The sequence below is a fragment of the Canis aureus genome, chromosome 10, assembly GCF_053574225.1.
Source record: "Canis aureus isolate CA01 chromosome 10, VMU_Caureus_v.1.0, whole genome shotgun sequence".
In the NCBI taxonomy this organism is placed as follows: domain Eukaryota; kingdom Metazoa; phylum Chordata; class Mammalia; order Carnivora; family Canidae; genus Canis; species Canis aureus.
This window is the reverse complement of record NC_135620.1, coordinates 75023891-75043227: the sequence shown is the minus strand read 5'-3', so window position 1 is coordinate 75043227 and position 19337 is coordinate 75023891. Positions and strand designations below refer to the sequence as shown.

Sequence of the window (19337 nt, the reverse complement as noted above, 5' to 3'; positions counted from 1 at the left end):
GCCTGAGACGGGCCCCAGCGCTCTCTTTCTCTGGCCTCTGGCGCCGTAGGGTGCTCCCCAGTCCCATTAGAACGCAGAATTAGCAGGGTTTCTGCGCCGCACTCGGAGCATGAGGATCTCAGCATTTACCTCCTGTTTACGTCGCGTGGAACCAAGCAAAGGGGCTGGACCCCAGAGAGGCAGCTGCTAAACACTTGTTAATTTTAATTTTCCTGCCGCATACGGGTATTGGTAAGGGCTGCTCCAGTCAACTCAGAAAGTGCAGGCAGGGGGGTCCCTGGGCGGCTCCGCGGTTTAGCACCTGCCTTCGGCCCAGGGCGTGATCCTGGAGACCTGGGATCGAGTCCCGCATCGGGCTCCCTGCGTGGAGCCTGCTCCTCCCTCTGCCTGTGTCTCTGCCTCTCTCTGTGTCTCTCATGAATAAATAAATAAAATTTAAAAAAAAAGAGAGTGCAGGCAGATAGAGCCAGGCGTCCCCGAGGCCGCAGAGACCCCGTTTATGAAACACGCACCGTGTGTCAGCTCGGGGCCCGGTGCTGTGTGCACGGGATGTCATCAACCTGGGGGGCAGCCCGTGGGGTAAATAGTCTCCAGCTTTTACAGGGATGGAAACGGAGGCTCTGAGCGCTTACGTGCGATAGGCGAGGTCACGGGCGTCCTCTGTGACCACGATGTGGTACAAGAGCAGCCCCAGGGGCTCCAGCACAGCCACAAAACAGGGGCATTTTTAGTGACCCGTTGTGAAATGAGGAACGGAGACTCAAGGCCTAGGGAGCTTGCGCGCGTCCCACAGCCAGCAAGGGTGCTCTCACCCAGTCCTTGCCCAGTTCACGGCGCCCAACAGTGTGTCATGCTCTCTCTGAGTCTTAAAACACGGACGCCTCACCTCCATTTATATCCTTGTTTCCACGGGGCGATGTGTTCCAAGCGCCAAACATCCGAGGTACAAAGGAACTTTTGGCAGCGTGACCTGTGTCTGTGTTGAAGACGGTCTGTATCTTCCATCCTGATGGGGCGCGTCTGGCAAGAGCGAAGCCCGTCTCGTGACTTACCAGATGGCGATTTCTTTTCTCCAGCTGGATCGGGAATCCCGGGGGACCTGCAGGATTCCAGCAGCTCCACCCCTGTGCCACAGCTTCCCCGCCAGACCCTCTGGGCCCCCGAGACCCTCCGCCCGGGTTGCTTGGCTGCAGCGGGGCAAGGGGCTGCCCCAGGTCTAGGGGGTCGCGCCCTTGGCCTGCTCCTCAGGAGTTGCCCGCACGGACGCTCTCTGCACTGGAATACGGATGTGGACGGCTGCGCGCACCCCGGAAGTTTCGGCCTCACGAACGGTTGGTGCTAAAGGGCAGGGGAAGCGGATCCCGTGGACACCAGCCAGGGGGGAGCTACGCTCAGTGCTTTGCGGCAGCGCTTGCCCATTGCTTTTGAGCCCAGCTCCCAGAGAGAGAGACGTCTTTGGCTGCAGCCCCGTGCACGTAGGTAAGTGGAACACGCTCTATGCGCAAAATGTGTGTGTGCGCGGGGCCGGGGGGGGTATACCTGAGACAGAGAGCTCACGGAACAACACTTACCCTTATTGTGTGAGTCTCACCCTTATTTTCCTTTTTTCTCTCTCTTTTTTTAGAGAGAGCACATGTGAGTGGGGGGAGGGGAGAGGGGGAGGATCTCAAGCAGACCCCTCGCCTAGTGTGGCGCCTGACGCGGGACTCGATCCCACGACCCCGAGATCACGACCTGAGCTGAAACCAAGAGTTGGGGGCTTCACGGACTGAGCCCCCACATGCCCCACACCCTTATTTTTCTAATCCAATCCTTTTCCATTTCTTTCCTGTCTGTTATGAAAGTGTGCTGGGCACACTCCTCCGAATGGTTTCCCCAGCCTATGGTTTGAGAACACTGCTTTACTACGGGTTCCATTTACCTCTCTGGGGCTCTAGATCTAGCCTCTCTGGCCTCAGTTTCCTCATCTGTAAAATGGATATAAAACCATTCCTTTTCTCATATGATTGTTGTGAGAATTAAATGAGGTAATGCTTGTCTGCAGATCCTCAATAGGTGATACCGTTTCTAATACAAAATGGTGAATTATTATTATTGTCTAGTTCATACCATTCACTTGATTTTTTTTCAGGATTTTATTTTATTTTATTTTATTTTTTTTTAAAGATTTTATTTATTCATGATAGTCACACAGAGAGAGACAGAGAGGCAGAGACACAGGCAGAGGGAGAAGCAGGCTCCATGCAGGGAGCCCGACGTGGGATTTGATCCCGGGTCTCCAGGATCGCGCCCCAGGCCAAAGGCAGGTGCCAAACCGCTGCGCCACCCAGGGATCCCAGGATTTTATTTTTTTTACTCATGAGAGACACAGAGAGGCAGAGACACAGGCAGAGGGAGAAGCAAGCTCCCTGCAGGAGCCCGATGTAGGACTTGATCCCAGGACCCCGGGGTCACGGCCTGAGCTGGAGGCAGATGCTCAGCCATGAGCCCCCCAGGTGCTCCCTCTACTGTGCACTTTAAGGATGGGAAAATGAGAGCTGCTGACAGGGAAGCTGACCGGAGGTGGCCCCGGGAATGAGCAGAGCCTGGGACCAGAGTGCACCCTGCTCACGTCCATTATGACCTGGGCCAGCCGGAGAGCCCTCACTGGTAGAGACGGCACCAACTCCCAGGGCCCCTGGCACGCCCCTCCCAGCCCTGCCGGCACCCATCCTCGCCAGGCTACCCGGTGAGACTTTTCAAAATGCCAGCGCCCCAGGGAGGCCGCATGTCTTTCCACCTGCTGAGCTTGCCAAGGCGTGAATGGCTCCCCTGGTCAGGGAATGAGGCCACCGGGATGTTCGAATGGGAGATAGAGGCCCTCCCACGGGGCCCAGCTTGGGAAGATAAGACAGCAGAGGGTGCTTCAGCTCTGAGCCTGCTCTGTTAGAACCCCAGAGGCGTAAGCTCCGAGTTTGGTGGGGGGAAGCTGGTAGCAGTGAGTAAAGCGTGTTCTCAGCCTCTTTGCAGACGGGGAGGCCGGGCCTTGACGCCAGCTGTCCAGCCCCACGTCCCCAGGTTTGCCCGGGGCGCTCCCCTCCTGGCCTCTGCTCAGGCAGTTCCTCGCACCCACTACCCCACCGCTTCCTCCCCATCCTAGTGTTTCCCGGGGTGCCTACCCTGACCCCAGCTAGCTGGCTTCCTTTGGGGGGAGGCATTCGTCATTCCCTAGCCGCGTCATAGACGAGCATATGAGATTGTTCCCTTCTGCTAATATACGAGCTCCTCGAGAGGCCGAATCTCTGAGTTACCTTTGTGTCTTTTTCTGGCACCTGACGGGGTATTATGTTTGCACATATGAGGCACTGAAGGGCATGTGTCAGGTGAATGGGTGAGGGGAAAAATAGGTGGGCGCGCGGTAGGTGACTGCTTGGCTGCACTGATGACACATTTGCGTGTGTGTGTGTGTGTGTGTGTGTGCATTTTCCAAACAAAATTGTAAGCCCAAGGGTCTCACCCTTGGGTGCTCATGAGCATCCCCTTGAAGAGTTTATATAAAATACTGAGGCTCCACCACCAGAAATTCTGTTTGGGCTAGGACCCCGGAGTGCACGTATTCAGCATCGTCTCCTGGTGATTCTAATGCGCAGCCACGGCTCAGAGGCCCTGCCGTTAGCTCCCTGATTAATAGGAAGACGGTATATGAGAGCGCCGAGTGGAGGAGCTGGCCCGTGGGAGTGCCAACAAACACGTATAAACACTTCCTCTCCTCTTGCCCCTCGAGAGCTGGGACTCTGTATTGTGCCGGGAGCCGGGCTCCGGGGACAAGCTAAGGAGAGGACGACAGATGTTTCAGGGGGGAACGTAGTCAAGAGTCCATGAGCCCGTCCAGAGAGCGAGTGCTCCACGCTCGCAGGACTTTGGTGGAATCCCTGCGGACCACGGCATTCGGGGGAAAGCTTGTGAATAAGGTGGGATCTGAGTTGGGGCCCAGCGAATGGGCAGAGCTTGGCACATCGGTGAAGGCAGGTAGGAGGACATCTAGGAAGGGGCCAGAGCATCCCCAAAGACAGGACGGCGGGGGAGGACTACCATGTGCCCGGCCCGGTGCTGAGAACTCATCTGCGTGACCGTATTCAAGACTCATAGGAACGGTGACTGTTCCCGCTTTGCAAAGGCTGGGACAAGGTCCGGAGAGGGATGCACGAGCTAGCTCAGGGATGCAGACAGACTGAGCGGCGGCCCTGAGGTGCAGACGGGGTTTGTCTGAGATCCTGCGTGCTGGAGAGAGGGGGAGCAGGTCATGGTGTGGGGGCAAGTCTGTCTGAGTAGGGGCACCTGGGTAGCCTTGGGCTCAGGGCACAACCCTGGGGTCCCAGGATCGAGTCCAGCATCGGGGTACCTGCATGGAGCCTGCTCCTCTCTCTGCCTGTGTCTCTGCCTCTCCCTCTGTGTCTCTCATGAATAAATAAATAAAATCTTAAAAAAAAAAAAAGACGTAGTCCGCCTGAGTCGGAGGGTTTGGAGGTGGAGGCGTCTCTGGGCGAGCCCGTGAGCCGCGCACCTCCAGATGTGGAACGTTGCCTTGGGGGCCACAGGAAGCCGTAGACTTCTGAGTGACCTGATGAATGTGGCTCAAGCCACGGAGGGCCGAGAGTTAGCAGGGTTGACAGGAGCCCGAGGTAAGTTATTTAATCCACGACTGGCCGAATGAGGAAATGGATTTTTACCTTTCCTAAATTATTCCTGCCGGGGATCGAACCCAACACTTGAAACCTTTCTTGGGAAGGAAATTTGTAAGCATCGGCCCCAGCAGGTTGGGCAACGTCATCGCAGTGCTTTTCCCTGGGGGGCCTCCGACGGGAGGCTTTAACTGAGCACCTACTGGGTGCCGGAGCCGGTGCTGCGGGCTGCAGAGAGAGGGCTCAGGAAGACCCGCTCCCTTCTCCCCATTCCTCCTGTGGGCGATCCCTCGGAGACCGAGCCGGAATGGACTCATCGAATGCCTTCCATTATCTGCCAGCCATCTTTTCGCGGAGCTGAAAATGCACAGAATTACCTTAACATTCCCAACTGGGTCTTATTTTCCAAGCCGCTTTCATCCCTTGTCTTGCTTTCCTTTGAACTACACCCAATTTATCACTTTTTTTTCCTTTTCTTTCTGGAAACATGATGCTCAAAATTGAACACAGCCATCCAATTAAGTCTTAACCACAACCAACGAGGTGCCTGGCTTGTTCAACATGGTGAAATCTTATTAATAGGTAGGTGGGGAGGGGGGCCGTGAGTGTACTTGGGACATTTAGATTTTAATTTTTAGTTTTTTATTTTTATTTATCTATTTATTTTGAGCAGCACATGCAGAGGTGGGCAGCAGAAACCAACACCCCATCCGCTGCCTTAGAAATATTTATACTTAATTTTTTTTGGGGGGGCATGTTTTATTTGGGAGGGTTTCGCATTCACTTATTTTATTACCTTGACATTTTTATACCCCCGGTAACAATTTTTTTTTTTTTTGTAAGTTAAGCTTTTACTTAGGTACAGTGTAAAGCTGTTCTTGAGATGAAAGCTGTTATCTGATTCAGGGCTTAATGTTGAAAAGTTCTCAAGCTGGTGAATCTAAAGACATTTCCTGCATAATTGTGTACTTAGAATTCACTGGCAGCGCAAGAGAGAGAGAGAGCTTCATGTTCTGTCTGGAATCACGAAAAAAGACAATTTATTTTTAAGTGAACTGGGGGAGATGGGGGGAAAAGAGCCGGCGACGGAAGACGTTTAGCTGAGTTACTGAAATACCATCTGGAGGCTTGGCTGGGAGAGAAGAGAAATCCTAGAAGGAGCAAGATGTGGGGCAGCTGAGGAAGGGCCAGCGTATCTGGGAGATGCCGCCCGGACCGGCGACGCGATCTGTACGGAGCAAAGTGGGTGGGTGGGGAGCTCATTAGCCCTTGGAAAGTGAAGACAAGACTCATTTAAATTTTTAGAAGTTGTGACCTAGGGCACATAAGCCAAAATGTGCCATTTGTAAGTGTCCAGGGTCCGGGCGTACGCAGCACACATGCATTGATATGCAGGCGGCACATCGCCCGTTGGCAGGCGGGCGGGCCCTCTTCCCTCCTCCCGCAGTGAAACTCCATATCCATCAGATACTCCTGCCTCTTCCCCCTTGTCCCTGGTCACCACCATTCGTCAGTTATTTCGAGATGGTTATTTTTTTTAAAGATTTTATTTATTTATTTTAGAGAGAGAGAGGGAGGGGGAGAGGGAGGGAGCGTGCATGTGCAAGCAAGCAGGGGGAGGGCGGGCGGAGGAGAGAATCCCAAGCAGGCTCCACGCCCAGCACGGAGCCTGACGTGGGGCTCGATCTCAAGACCCCGAGATCACGACCTGAGCTGAAACCACAGGTTGGATGCTTCTCCAACTGAGCCACCCAGGTGCCCCAGAAAGCTATTTTTTTTTTTAAGTCGGAGAAGGGTCCATGAGGCCTCAACTAATCGACCGACTTTACGCGACACTGTCACACCGTGGCTCCTGCTTTCCTGCTCCTGGTCCCGTCTTCTGTGGCGGCAGCTGTCCTGGGTCAGTGTGTCCCCACCTGTGCTCTCCGTGAGAGCGGGACGCCTTAGGGGCAGCCTTCAGACCCGGGGCAGACGCTGGCAGCCGACGGGTCCTCACAACTACCGTGCAGGGGGCACCGGGATCAATACTCCACACCTCTGACCTCTGGGGTGCTCAACCCTGCAGAGGCGGGGTGCTCAACCCGTCCTAGAGGCGAAGCAAAGGAGCGTCTGGGAATTCAAGGAATTGCTCAAGGACAAGGAGCAGAACCGGGGTTTCAGGAAGAGTCCATCTCTTGGGGGCACCTGGGTGCTGCCATTGGTTCTGCGTCTGACCCTTGACTCTGGCTCAGGTTGTGATCTCAGGGTCCTGGGACCGAGCCCGTGTGGGGCTCTACGTGCCGTGTGGAGTCTGCTTGAGAATCTCTCCCTCTGCCCCTCTGCCCGCTGCGTGCCCTCTCTCTAGCTCAAATCAATGCATCTTCTAAAAAAGAAAGTCTACCTCTGTACCATTTTCCAAGACGTTTTCTGGAAGACCACTTTGGTGGGATGGAAGTAGGTACTGCACCTTAAAACTGAAAAAGGTAACGAGAAGGGGCCGCACTCCTTTCGTTTTGTCTGATACGTTGGGAAATACTGAGTTTGACACAGTTGAACAGAATCGTCCTCGCAAAACATCTCAGGGGCTGCACTCTTCGTCCAGTCCTCAAGCTTATTTTTCATCTTTTTGGAAAAATTTGTTTATCCAGTACTCCATAGGAAAACCTCAGTAAGTGCCAGGGGCGACATTCAAAATATTTAATGTCTGTTGCAGCCTGGACGATGGCCAGTCCTCCTGGAGAGTGGCCCAAATAGAAACAACGGGAGCCAATAACCGGTGTGGGCACCCCGACGGGCGCTGACGGGAAGTGCCACCTGCAGGTCACCGGAGCTCACCTTAACCCATCGGGGCTCTTGGAGGACGGACAGCTCCAGGGGGAGGAGCAACCAAGCATGCCAACCGTCCCCGGGGGAGAAGGAGGCCCATTTCCTGAACGTGCTTCTTGGGGGCCATCCAGGATGCAGGGGTTGGGAATGAGCTTGTGTCTATGGGATTCAACCCCTGCGTGACCTACAAGAGGTTGGCACACGTCGGGTGTGCAGTGCGGGCCGTCGGCTGGGCTCTATTGTATTTTGAGCAGAGGCAGCACAGCTCACTTATTATAGGACCCAGTGGGCCGGGCTCTTCAGAGGGCGCGTGGTGACAAGAGGCCACTGTGCAGCCCGCGATGGGTCTCCGCACCAGTCCCTAGCACAGAGGTGGGCCGGGTTATCGGAATTCTCTCCCCATAACGCCTCACAACCCCCTCTTCTGGGAAGTCCTTAGTGGGCCGACCCCAATTTTTAGTAAGTGACTTTAGTAAGTGACTCCCCCCTCGCCGCCCCCCCGGCGGCGCAAGTCGAGGCAATATAGGTTCCTTCCTACCTGTCAGGTGATGTTGCTACCAAGATAAAGGCCCGTGCCTTTTGAATTCCACATCTGTCTGGGTCTCTTCCTCGCTTGATGCGCAGCCAGGAGCGGAGTGGGGAATGTATCGTTAATATTTATTAAAGGGCTCCAAATCTCTGTAATCTTCCATCTTTGATCCTGTTAAATATTCTAAACTCCTTTTTTATTTAAACATGTTTGACTGGTCTAATCGCGGGCTGATGTGCCTCCCCGGCTCCCCGTGCCTTTTCAGCGGTGAGCCGGGAGAGGAGGGATGAGGCGAACGGGGGACATTTAATGCTCACGTCAATTCCACTTCTACTTTGTTCAAGCTGAAGCAGTTTTACCTGGAAAACCCACCACTGCGATGGCTGCGCAGGAGATTATCACCAAGGAGTCAAAGCCATGTACGTGGGGACATTCGTCCCCGTGTTACTGGGAAGAGGGAGGTGTTAGAGCCTCCTTCCTATATCGCGTGGAGAGCATGTTCCAGTAAGTCGTATCGGAACGCAATTTTACGCAGTGATTGAAATCTTAGTCCTGAATATGACATCGGATTTTTGGGAAGCTCTGTGGCTGTAGGGCTACCAGCGCCCACATCTCACAATGCCCGCACAAGGGTTGGATGGGAAAAAAATAAAAAACAAAACAAAACAAAAAAAAACAACAAGGGTTGGATGGGGAACGTGACCACTGAGCATGGCTGATTTATTACGGGCCGTGGGATTACGAGATTACGGATGACGTCGTCAGTTTCTGTTATTTTAGTGTTCAAGACCCCAGAAATCACATACCATACATAGTGGAATAAGTATTGACTTCAGAATTGGGCAAACCTATATTCAGACTCAGATCTTTGTTACTTCTTCATGTAGGATTTTTTTTTGGGGGGGGGATCTCTCATCCTTACCGAGGAGCTTCATGTGTGGAAAGTGAGCTCTTCTTTCCGCCTCAAATCAAATCAACGAAGCTGCAATTTCTTGTAAAAACGTCCAGTATGATAATAAGCCACCGACTTCGACCTCTGCTCGTTCCCGGCGATCTGTGTGTTGTGAAGCTATCCTGCTCTAGAATTAGGAAGCAGCACCGCAGCGTCCCCGTGCAGGTCTGAGTCTCAGCTCCACCGCGCCGTGACTCTGGTGACCTTGGGCAAGGGCATCTGTTAGGATTTGACCTGGTGGGTGAGCAACGTCCTTCTTTTTCCTGTCTGAGCCCAGAACCAACGGAGAAAGAGACATCTGAGTCAGATTGAGATCAGAATATTACCTTTCTTCCTTTAAAGCTGTTTGGAGGATGTGACAGGGATGCGTTAGCAGCTGTCGGCTTCCTAATCCCGATTTTCCCCTCTCGGCCTCAGGACTCCCGCCTCAGGGGAGAGTGGCTCCCCCAGGCTCACAGGAAGGGAGAGCAGAGTGCAGCCTCCCCGTAGGTGGCAGCTTCCAAGAGAAATAGGTTTGCAGGTCTATTTCCATCCTCCTGATATTCTCTTGAAAATTCAATGGGGTTGCACAAGTTGTTTTGTACACGGTGACGGGCATATAATTAGTGCTCAGTAAATAGGTTGAGCTACTGTCCCTCTACCCACTTCCCCAGGAAAGGACCCCTCCTAGATGTCTGTGGATGAACCGCCAGACCAGTGAGGCCACGGGAAGAGAGGTAACACGGCATGGGATCGAGACTGTGGCTTCTGAAACCGGATGGTCTACATACGAACCCTGGCCTCGCCACCTGGTTGCATGACCCTGGATGGTTTACTTGACCTCTGTGTGTCTTAGTCTCCCCATCTGTAAAATGGGCCCAGGGCCCTAACTTCTCTCTGAGCCCTTAGAAGGATTAACCAAACTGATAGCTGTAAAGCGCTTAGAGCAATCCCTGGCACATAGTAAAAATGTTTGCTAAATATAAATAAGTAATGAGGACCTGGATATTTACTATAGGGCCTCCCCATTCCACAGGATCAGTAGATTTAAGGCTATAATGACGACATGCCCAACTGTCCACATTAATAGAGTATTGGGAGGATGTCTCACCCTTCCAGAATCTTTTTTACATTTCTCACTGCCCCCCCTCCCCGATCCCTAGCCCCCATTCTTTCACTTCTTGGTTAGAAAAAAAAAAATAGCTCTGCAGCTGGCAATGGGAATGATTCTGCTTTAAATTGCCTTCCGTGGTGTGTGCAGAGTTGTAGACGTTGGGTCCGCAGCCTTCTTTCTCCCTCCTACCACCCTAAATTTCTTGGTTAAATTCCCAGCAAGATGAGGATTATTTATAATTTGGCCCTAACTGCAGCCCAGCAGGAGAACATGTTAATGAGTTCATTAATTAATTAGCTTGCATTTGCATAGTGCTTTAGCATTTGCAAAGATCTCTCGGATTCATTACTTCATTTTATGATCACAATACCCCAGTGAGGGACAAGGCAGGGGTTATTCGAGACTGTCAGACAAGGAGGCTGAAACTCAGCGAGGTTAACAGGTCAGCCCCAGACTACTAGTTCAAAGGCGGAGCTGGGATCATTCATTTCTGGCAGGAACCAAGGAGCTTTACAGACCCTCATTTAAACCCGAGCTCCAATCTGTGTTACGGCGGGATCCTAATCAAGTTACTCAGCCTCTATGGTCGTTAGTTTCCTCATCTGTAACACGAAGTTAAAAATAGCATCCACTTCATTAGGACTGATACGAATATTAACCAAGCTAATACACAGAAAGCTCACACTCTACTCCTTCGTCAGTGGTAAGGCCATTATTATGGCCACAACGATAAGCTTCCACCAAATATAACACGGTGTGGACTATGGAAGCATTGCAGGCAAAGCATATTGGGAAAAAGGGGCAGGAGTAAATTGGATCCACTTGATGCAGTGGGGAGTTGGGGAAATCATCTCGGACGCATGGGGGTTGAACCTTGACAGGTTAATACAAGTTCTTCCAAGCAGAGGGAAATGAAGGGAGATCCCAGGGAACAGTGATTGACCCAAATCACAGTGCGGTGAACCTGTTGCTGTCTTCAGGTTAGGTGTTGGCAGAGGATCTAGTCGTGGAAGTGATGTTGGGTGTGTAGATACAGATGGATCACAAGAGAACGAGGGGGTGCGGTGGTTGTTGGGGTGTGGGTGTTGTGACAGCGTAACGTACCTCGTGCTGAACGTCATAACTGGGAGCTGGCCCAGAGATGGCATGGAGTCCCGAGTGGTTGAGGTGGTGGTAGGAGTGTGCACGGGGGATGGATAGACTCTGGTAGTGCAAGGAGCCAGAACAGCAAGGATTATATCGTGAAGGTCTCGGAATCCATGAAGTGCATGTGTATTTTTATGGAAAACGGTATGAACGATGCTTGTCTATTTTTCTTTAAGAAGATGAAATGATCTAATCTGATCCATGCTTCAACAAGATTACACTGATTGTAAGCACATGGGGTGGATTGAAGAGGAGTCTTCCTCTCACAGGAGCAATATGCAGGCTTACCCTGGAATGTCTTTTAAAGAAAAACATGTTTGTTTCCACTTCTAAATTTTACTCTTGTATTTTCTGAAGTTCTGTTTGATTTCTAAGCCTGCAGGGTAAGGTTTACAAGCGCAGACTTGAACACATGCAAGTCTTCCCATCACCAAAAGGCTTAGATTCGTAAATTCATAGAAATTTAGGCTAGCGTGGGGTCGTGGGGACCTCCCATTTGAGATTTTCCTGGGACGATTTGGGTAACCATCGTGGTCACACATTTCTCCAGGCCGCTGACTCCTCACACAAGTGAATTGGAAGTTCTGTGATATCTTGGAGTCGTCTGGCTTACCCAGGCGCAAACCACACTTGGAGATCACTGGCTGTTAGATACATGAAGGGGCAAGAGCCTGGACGCCCCAACGCCTCTTCTACCAGAGAGTAGTACCTGGCCAGATAAGTTGGGGGCCTTCCAAACTAAATCCCCAACTCTGTCCCACTCCCAGCACACATGCCTACAAGCCCTGGTGGACACACATGCATGCGCGTGTGCACAACACACACACTTTTATATTTTGGACAGTGACGATTCACAATGGAACATTAAAGACTGTAGGACAAGCAACAAAAGCAGCAACAAAGCCAGAGTTTAACGCTATGTTTCCCAAACTTAATTGACCATAGAAACAACATCATTTTTTTTTAAACAGAATACTTTTCACATCCCACCTTGGGACATTCTGATCAAGCTAGTCTTCTGGTCACCAGGGTCAGCTCAGGGAGTTTGCTAGGGCTACAACAGTAGTTATTGCTGGAGCTCTGGCTGGAATTCACGTTCAATGCCTTGGACATGCTCATTTTTGTAAAAATATTCCAAGTTCTGAGTCTTCTGGCCCAAGTCTGCAGTATGAAGATCTATTTGGGAGAGTGTCACGACACACAGGAGCACAGCTATCTGTCAGTTATGATCATATGTGTCACTGGAGAGTTTTTCTCTCTCTGAGTCGTTGATCTGCACCAGGACTCTCTTGTTATAAAATGTCTTGAGGAGTGAGGGTTTTATTTCCGCCTCATCTGGTTTTTGCATTTGTAGTTTCTGCATTGTCCAAACAAATTACTCTTTCGGAGGATGAACTACTTGTCTGATTTTTTTGAGTAATATGTCATTTAATTGCATTTTAATAAAATCCACAGGAGCTCAAAAAATTTTTTTTATCTTTTACGAAAATGAAAGCAAAATGGGAAAGTCACCATCTTCTCTAACTGCCAGCACATTGCAGTGAACACAACCTGGACACCAATGTTTTCGTAGAGACAAGCTTGATGCTAACTCACCCCACTTTTTTTCTTGGACATCAGGGAAGACTACATTTCCCAAACTTCTCTGTAGTTAACTTAGGATCAGTTGATTTGGTTCTGGCCAAACGGACATCAGATTGAAGTGATTGTATTCCACTTTCGTTCTTGGTTCTAAAATCTGCTGTGCACTGCTGGGGATTTACCCCAAACATGCAGATGCGGTGAAAGACAGACACCTGCACTCCAGTATTTGTAGCAGCAATATCCACAACAGCTAAACTGTGGAAGGAGCCTTGGTTTCCTTTGAAAAATAAATGGATAAAGAAGATGTGGTCTCTATATACAATGAAATATTCCTCAGCCATTAGAAACAACAAATACCCACCATTTGCTTCGACGTGGATGGAACTGGAGGGCATTATGCTGAGTGAAGTAAGTCCATTGGAGAAGGACAAACATTATATGGTCCCATTCATTTGGCGAATATAAAAAATAGTGAAAAGGAATAAAGGGGAAAGGAGAGAAAATGAGTGGGAAATATCAGATTGGGAGACAGAACATGAGAGACTCCTAACTCTGGGAAATGAACAAGGGGTAATGGAAAGGGAGGTGGGTGGGGGGGTGGGGGTGACTGGGTGACGGGCACTGAGGGGGGCACTTGACGGGATGAGCACTGGGTGTTATGCTATATGTTGGCAAATTGAACTCCAATAAAAAATATACAAAAAGAATAAAAAAGAATAAACTAAAAGAATATAATAAATACATTAATTAATTAAATAAAATCTGTGCAATTTTCCTTTCTCTTTCTTTTCTTGGTGACTATGGCATTTCTTGTGTTGAAGGTGGGGACACTTCTGGATGGAAATTCCTGAGTCATAGTGGAGGAGAACCAGCAAGGAGCTCTACCCAACCCGTATGTCTTGTGGTTGAACAAGGCACGGATCTTGCAGTGTAACGCCACAGAGATGTGGTGCCTATGCCTTAGGACAGCCTAGCCTCGCCTGTTCTAACACAAACAGCGTGCCGCTGACTTTAATTTTCCCTAATATATCTGAGTATCGCCTATTAGAAGCAAATATTTATTCCTTGAACTCTAAGTACCTGTATAGCATCCCAGAAAGAGTCTCATATCTCTTATCTCCTTTGAGCCTCCCAACATCCCTTGAGGAAACTTGGCAAGGTGTTCATCATACCCGATCTATAGGTGTAGGGGGCATGGCTTAAAGATTGTCCAAAATAACTCAGGATGTCAGCGTCTCATCTGAATTCCAGACTCAGGCTTCGTGTCTTCTCCAACTCTGGTGCTCCCTCATCATACTCCTGCAACCTGGTATGAAGTCAGTAGGATGGCAAAGCCAGCCTGAGACATCCAAAATGGCTACTTTCAAGCTATCTATATTCTTAAAGCCCAGAGAAATTTAATTACCAAAACTTTAGAGCCAGCGGCATCCCCAAGCTAAGGAAAACAAAATTCTTCTGGCTATTTTCTTGTATTACTGCGCTTTCCCTGCTCGTTATACATCATTATCCTATACTTGTAGTGGCTACTCTAAAGATTATAATAAGAATCTTTGCCTTATTTAGAGGTGAATATAAATCTGTGCTTTTCCATTTCCTGGACATGCAAGGACCTTAGAATACTTAATTCCCTTTACTCCTTCCAGTCTTTTATGCTATTTCATTGTGAATTCTCATTTTATAAATATTAAACCTCAGTGGGAATCATTATTAGTATTGTTATTGCTTTATACAATCAATATTTACGTAGACTTACTCTACCTCTCCCTGTATCTGATTTAGTTGATACACGTTCTTTTTTCAGCCCAAGGTATATTCTGTAGTATTTCCTGTAGTGAATGCCTACTGTTGATGACTTCCTTCAGTTTTGCTCGTTTAAAGTTGTCTTTATTTTGCTTTCATCTTTTTCACTCGATATAGAATTTTAGATGGAGAGTTATTTCCTTTCAGTCTTTGAAGATATTACTCCACTTTTCAGCAGCCTCAATGACTTCTGTCCAGCGGTCAGCCATAGTTCTTATTGCTGCTCCTTTGAAGATAATCTGTGTTTTCCCCACTCTGGTTGCTTATAGGATTTTTTAGTTTTCTTTGGTTTTCTTGTCTATATGTGGTTTTCTTTGTGTTTATACTGATGGAGTTCATGGTGATTCTGGAATCTGGGGCTTGCTCTTGTTCATCAGTTTGGGAAAATGCTTGGTCATTATTTCCTCAAATATTATTTCTGTTTCTTCTCTGTCTCTTCCACTTCTAGCAATCCAACTGTATAGACTTGGTCAGACTTTCTCAGGAGATATCATTATGTCTTACTTTCTTTCTATATTTTCTATTGTTTTGTCTCTTTGTGCCTTAGACTAGATATTTTCTTTTGTCTTATCTTCTAGTTTACTAAGCCTCTCTTATGTTCTATCTAATCCTACCCATATGTTGTGTTCAAATTGCAGTGACTGCATTTTTCCACTCTGGAATTTCCATTTGATTCCCTTTTATGGCTTCTTGCCCTCTGCTGAAATTATTCATCTTGGCATCAGATTTCTTCAACTATTGATCCTCCAGGGAGGATCTATATTTGCTTCTTAAAGACAGATTAGGAACAGAATTTTAAATCAAATCAGAGATAGAGCACTTTGAAACTGGGTTTTAGCTTTTTAAAGAGCTTTTGGTTCTTTGAATAGATATTTTTAGAGCAGTTTTAGGTTCATAGCAAAATTGAGAGGAAAGTGTAGAAATTTCCCACGTACCTCCCACTCCTGGCTCACATGCACAGCATCCCCTCATTATCAGCACCCCCACCAGAGTGGTAAGTTTGTTACATTTGATGGCCCTGTATTGACATAGGATCACTCCCCAAAGACTAGTCTACATTAATATTCACTTGATGTACATTTTATTGGTCTGGGTAAATATATAGTGATATGTAACCACTGTTATAGTTTCCTACAAAGTAGTTTCATTGCCTTTGAGGACTTCTTTAGTTCTTGGTTATTTTTTTTTTTTAACTCTTGGGAGAGTCTTTCAAAAATCCCAAGAGAAAGCTCCTTCCTGGCAGACCTTGAGCTCCAGTTTTAGTTATTTCAACCCAGGAAGATTAATTTGTTCAACTTCTCTGCCTCTGAGCCTCAGAGCTGCTCTGATACTCATTTAAAGTCATCAAATCTCTATAGTAGGAAAGTAGCAATAAATCTTAGGCAGACTCTCTGGACTCACTTTCCCTCTGAAATCTTAACCTTTCAAGTCTTGGTAGTTCTCAGATATCTTCAAAATGGCTATTGTGTTTATAATTGATCAAATTGGTATAATTTTTCATCCGAGCTTTCATAGGATTGTTGGTTTGAAACAGAAGCAGAATTCCCTTTCACAGCACTTTCTGGTAAATCTCTAGGTTTCTTTCATTTTGTTTTATTTTTTTCTTCTTCCCATAGTCTCAGGCTGCATTTAAATGTAAATATGTATCTTCACACAGGATAGAATTTCTGAGGATTGGTATAATTAAGGGAACGTATCTGGCCCTAAAACATAAGAATATAGCATGGTTCTAAAAAGTGGTTCAGATCAACACATTTAAAAAAATTAAAAATGGTTCAGATCTGGAAAAGTAAAAAGAACCTGGGAATAGGAGACAGAATCAGCAGCTCAGCATTAGAGTTGTGTTTTGGGCCCCAACTGCCAGATGTTCTTCTATTCTCCACTTAGAAACCACCCTCTTTCTCCGACAAGGGGAGTCAGAGCTGCCTTTTCATTGGATAATTAAGATGAAAAATGTTCATTAGGAAATATGGCATGCTAGAATTTAGAGGGATGGGGGTGGAGTAAAGGGAATGTTAGCCTTGCCTTGATTGGTGCTTCCCAGACAGAAATTAAAGAGCATCAAATGAGCCATTTTAGTGCAAATAAATGGTACCACTTTCATGACAGTAACTAATGCTAAGGAAATAAAGCCTACTCTACGAGAATATCAGCTTTGGCTACTTTTTCCACAACTTACATCCAGTGCTAGCCTAGTGCCTGACACATGGTGGACACTCATCAGGCCTGTTTTGCAAGTAACAATGCTTGAAGCTTAAATCCCTATAATATTTCCTTTCCTTTTTCAAAGCTGAAACTAGGAACTCTACACTATCACTTTAACCCTCTTATTTTACGAATGAGAAAACTGCGGTTCACATTTTCTGGGTCATTGCTGAAAGCAGATTATAATAGGGAGCCACAGAATCTTAAAAAAAAAAAAGTTCCTTGTGACTTAGGCTTTGTTACAAAGTCATGAATGTAAAAACAGGTGCATAAACCTATGGGTAGATAATAGACAGAAATACAAGTACACACCCATGCAAATAATTTACTTAAGAACCTGGATGAAAGACACTTGGGAGTCACTGAAGGAAATTTTGTGTAAACCACCCATGAGCAGAACATGCTGTAATGTGTCCTCTGATGTCCAGAAAGATTACAAGGGCAGACTCTTGTCCATTTTTTTTTTTTTGCAATAGATTTGAGAATGTTGGCTAAAGTGATTTAGTACAGGCAACCCATGCATTTTCCTATTGCATATTTGCCTTCTATTGTTTTGATAAAATTGTCTCTATCTGTACCTTTTAAGGAAGAATCGTCTGCTATCAATGTTTGGTTACTGTCATTTAAGTGCATGGAAACATGGGCTGAAAAGAGAACACTATATTTAAGTTAAACGTCAAATCTAATTTTTGGAATGGAAACCCCTACTGCTGTCTGAGGTAATTATCAAAATGTGGATCCGGACAAAGCGATTTTATTCCAGCCAGCGCCCTTTACGTTTGGAACAGGAAGTGGGTTAAGCGTGACTGTTTTTTTCTTTTTATTAGATTCTCAGAGGGGAAAAAAAATAAAAGCCTTCATCTTTAATTTGTATCAAATGATACTTTGCTGACATGTTATCTGCTGAAATCAATGCAGCACCCTGGCTAATTTGGAGTGGAGTTGTTTTGCAACAATTTAGAACATAGCTTGGGAATTAGCTATTCAGCAAGCCTACATTAAAATTAATTTGATAAAGTATACATTAACATCCTTGACACTTCTCTGAGCATCGATTTTAATAGATCAGCGTATGGGGGGCTCGGCCAGTAAAAGAAGAGCTTCCTCTACGAGATGGATAGAGAAATGCGCCATCTCGCCCTCCCACACCGTGGGACTAAACCCTTCAGCTATCAGCATAGTACATCAAATTTAAGAGTCTTTAAATATTAAATATCAGTGTGCACCATGGAATGTAATAAACCCACTTTTCAAATAATGTTTCATTCCCCGACATCAAAATGTGTGAGGAGTTTTCTTTTAAATATACTGTGGAAGTTAATTAAGTTCACTCAAGTTTATTGCGCGGATTCACTAAGCCTACATTGGGATATTTACGACCCACCCAGAATGCAACTCAGGGAAACTTTTGATATGTTGATAAGTGATAAGGATGTCATTTGAGGTTTATTTTTTAATAATAATTTAATTGTCATTGTAAAATGCCTCATAGTTAGGACAGATTAAATTGCCACCAAAACCATTACTAAAATTCATAACCTCTATAAATGTAAAGTGTTTGCTGCTGTGTCATAAATAACAGCACTTGTTCCAGGAAAATGAGGTGCCTGAAATAAATTAAGAAAACCAAAACATATAAATGCATTAGATTGCAACAATTTCTGGTTGCTGATGGGAATGCAGCTGAACGGGGAGGTGGATTCTTTTACTGGGCAAGGGTTACTTATGATCTCAGTAAATCTTGGGTGGCTGGAGGATTTCTACAGTGTTTTTTTTGTTTGTTTGGCTCTTTTTGTCATTTTGTTTTGTTTTGCTTCTTTTTTACCTTAGTAGCACTTTTGGAGGGGCTGAGGAGGAGCAGGAGAATCTGGGAACTTCAGAAGAAATTTATCATGAGCAAGGTGACCTTGTCCATGCATGGTCTTCTTGAGTCTCATGTTTCCCATCTGCAAAATGGGATCAGGTTTTACAATCATTTTGAGGGCAGAGAGCCAAACTGGGATGGATTCTTAAGGGATCCTCTCCCATTCTAACATCCACTGACCTTAGGTGAATGGTCAGCTTTCTTGGGAAGCATTTTCTGATTTCTCAAGTAGGATCGGACCTTCCCAATCTGTCATTCATCTAATGCCATTTATCATGTGACTGTTCTATTATGCATCTACTATATGCCCAGTCGTATTCTGAGTTCAGGAGATGCAAAGATGAATAGCACAGATTCTGACTTCTGAGGAGCAAAACCAGTCTCCGAGCATATCATATGTCAATGGGAGAAATATCTCAATACATTATTTAGTATATTTGAAACAAGAATGTCTTCACATGGTTAAGGGGATTGCCCAGATTATATGCAAGAAACTTTCAAGTTTTTAAATTTCATCTCTTGGTACTTGGCAATTTGGCATCCGGGACAAGTTTGGGTGGGTGTGGGATGGGTCACTTTTAGGAATAGCTCGGGTAGAAGATTGAAGAAGAGACTGGCTGTTTTATCCACAGAACTAGCATCTGTCCTAAACATACTGAACTGATAAACAATGCAGCTGCTATGGAACTCACACAGAG

General features: G+C 47.0%; 1 long non-coding RNA gene across 3 annotated transcripts in view; it reads left to right on the top strand.

Moving 5' to 3' along the window:
• The first annotated feature begins 804 nt into the window (after positions 1–804).
• Positions 805–19337, top strand: part of LOC144322745 (uncharacterized) — a 123104-nt gene continuing 104571 nt past the window's right edge. For all 3 annotated transcript variants that reach the window (XR_013388389.1, XR_013388388.1, XR_013388386.1), the window contains exon 1: positions 805–1479. This is a non-coding gene — a long non-coding RNA (uncharacterized LOC144322745). The remainder of the gene's footprint in view (positions 1480–19337) is intronic.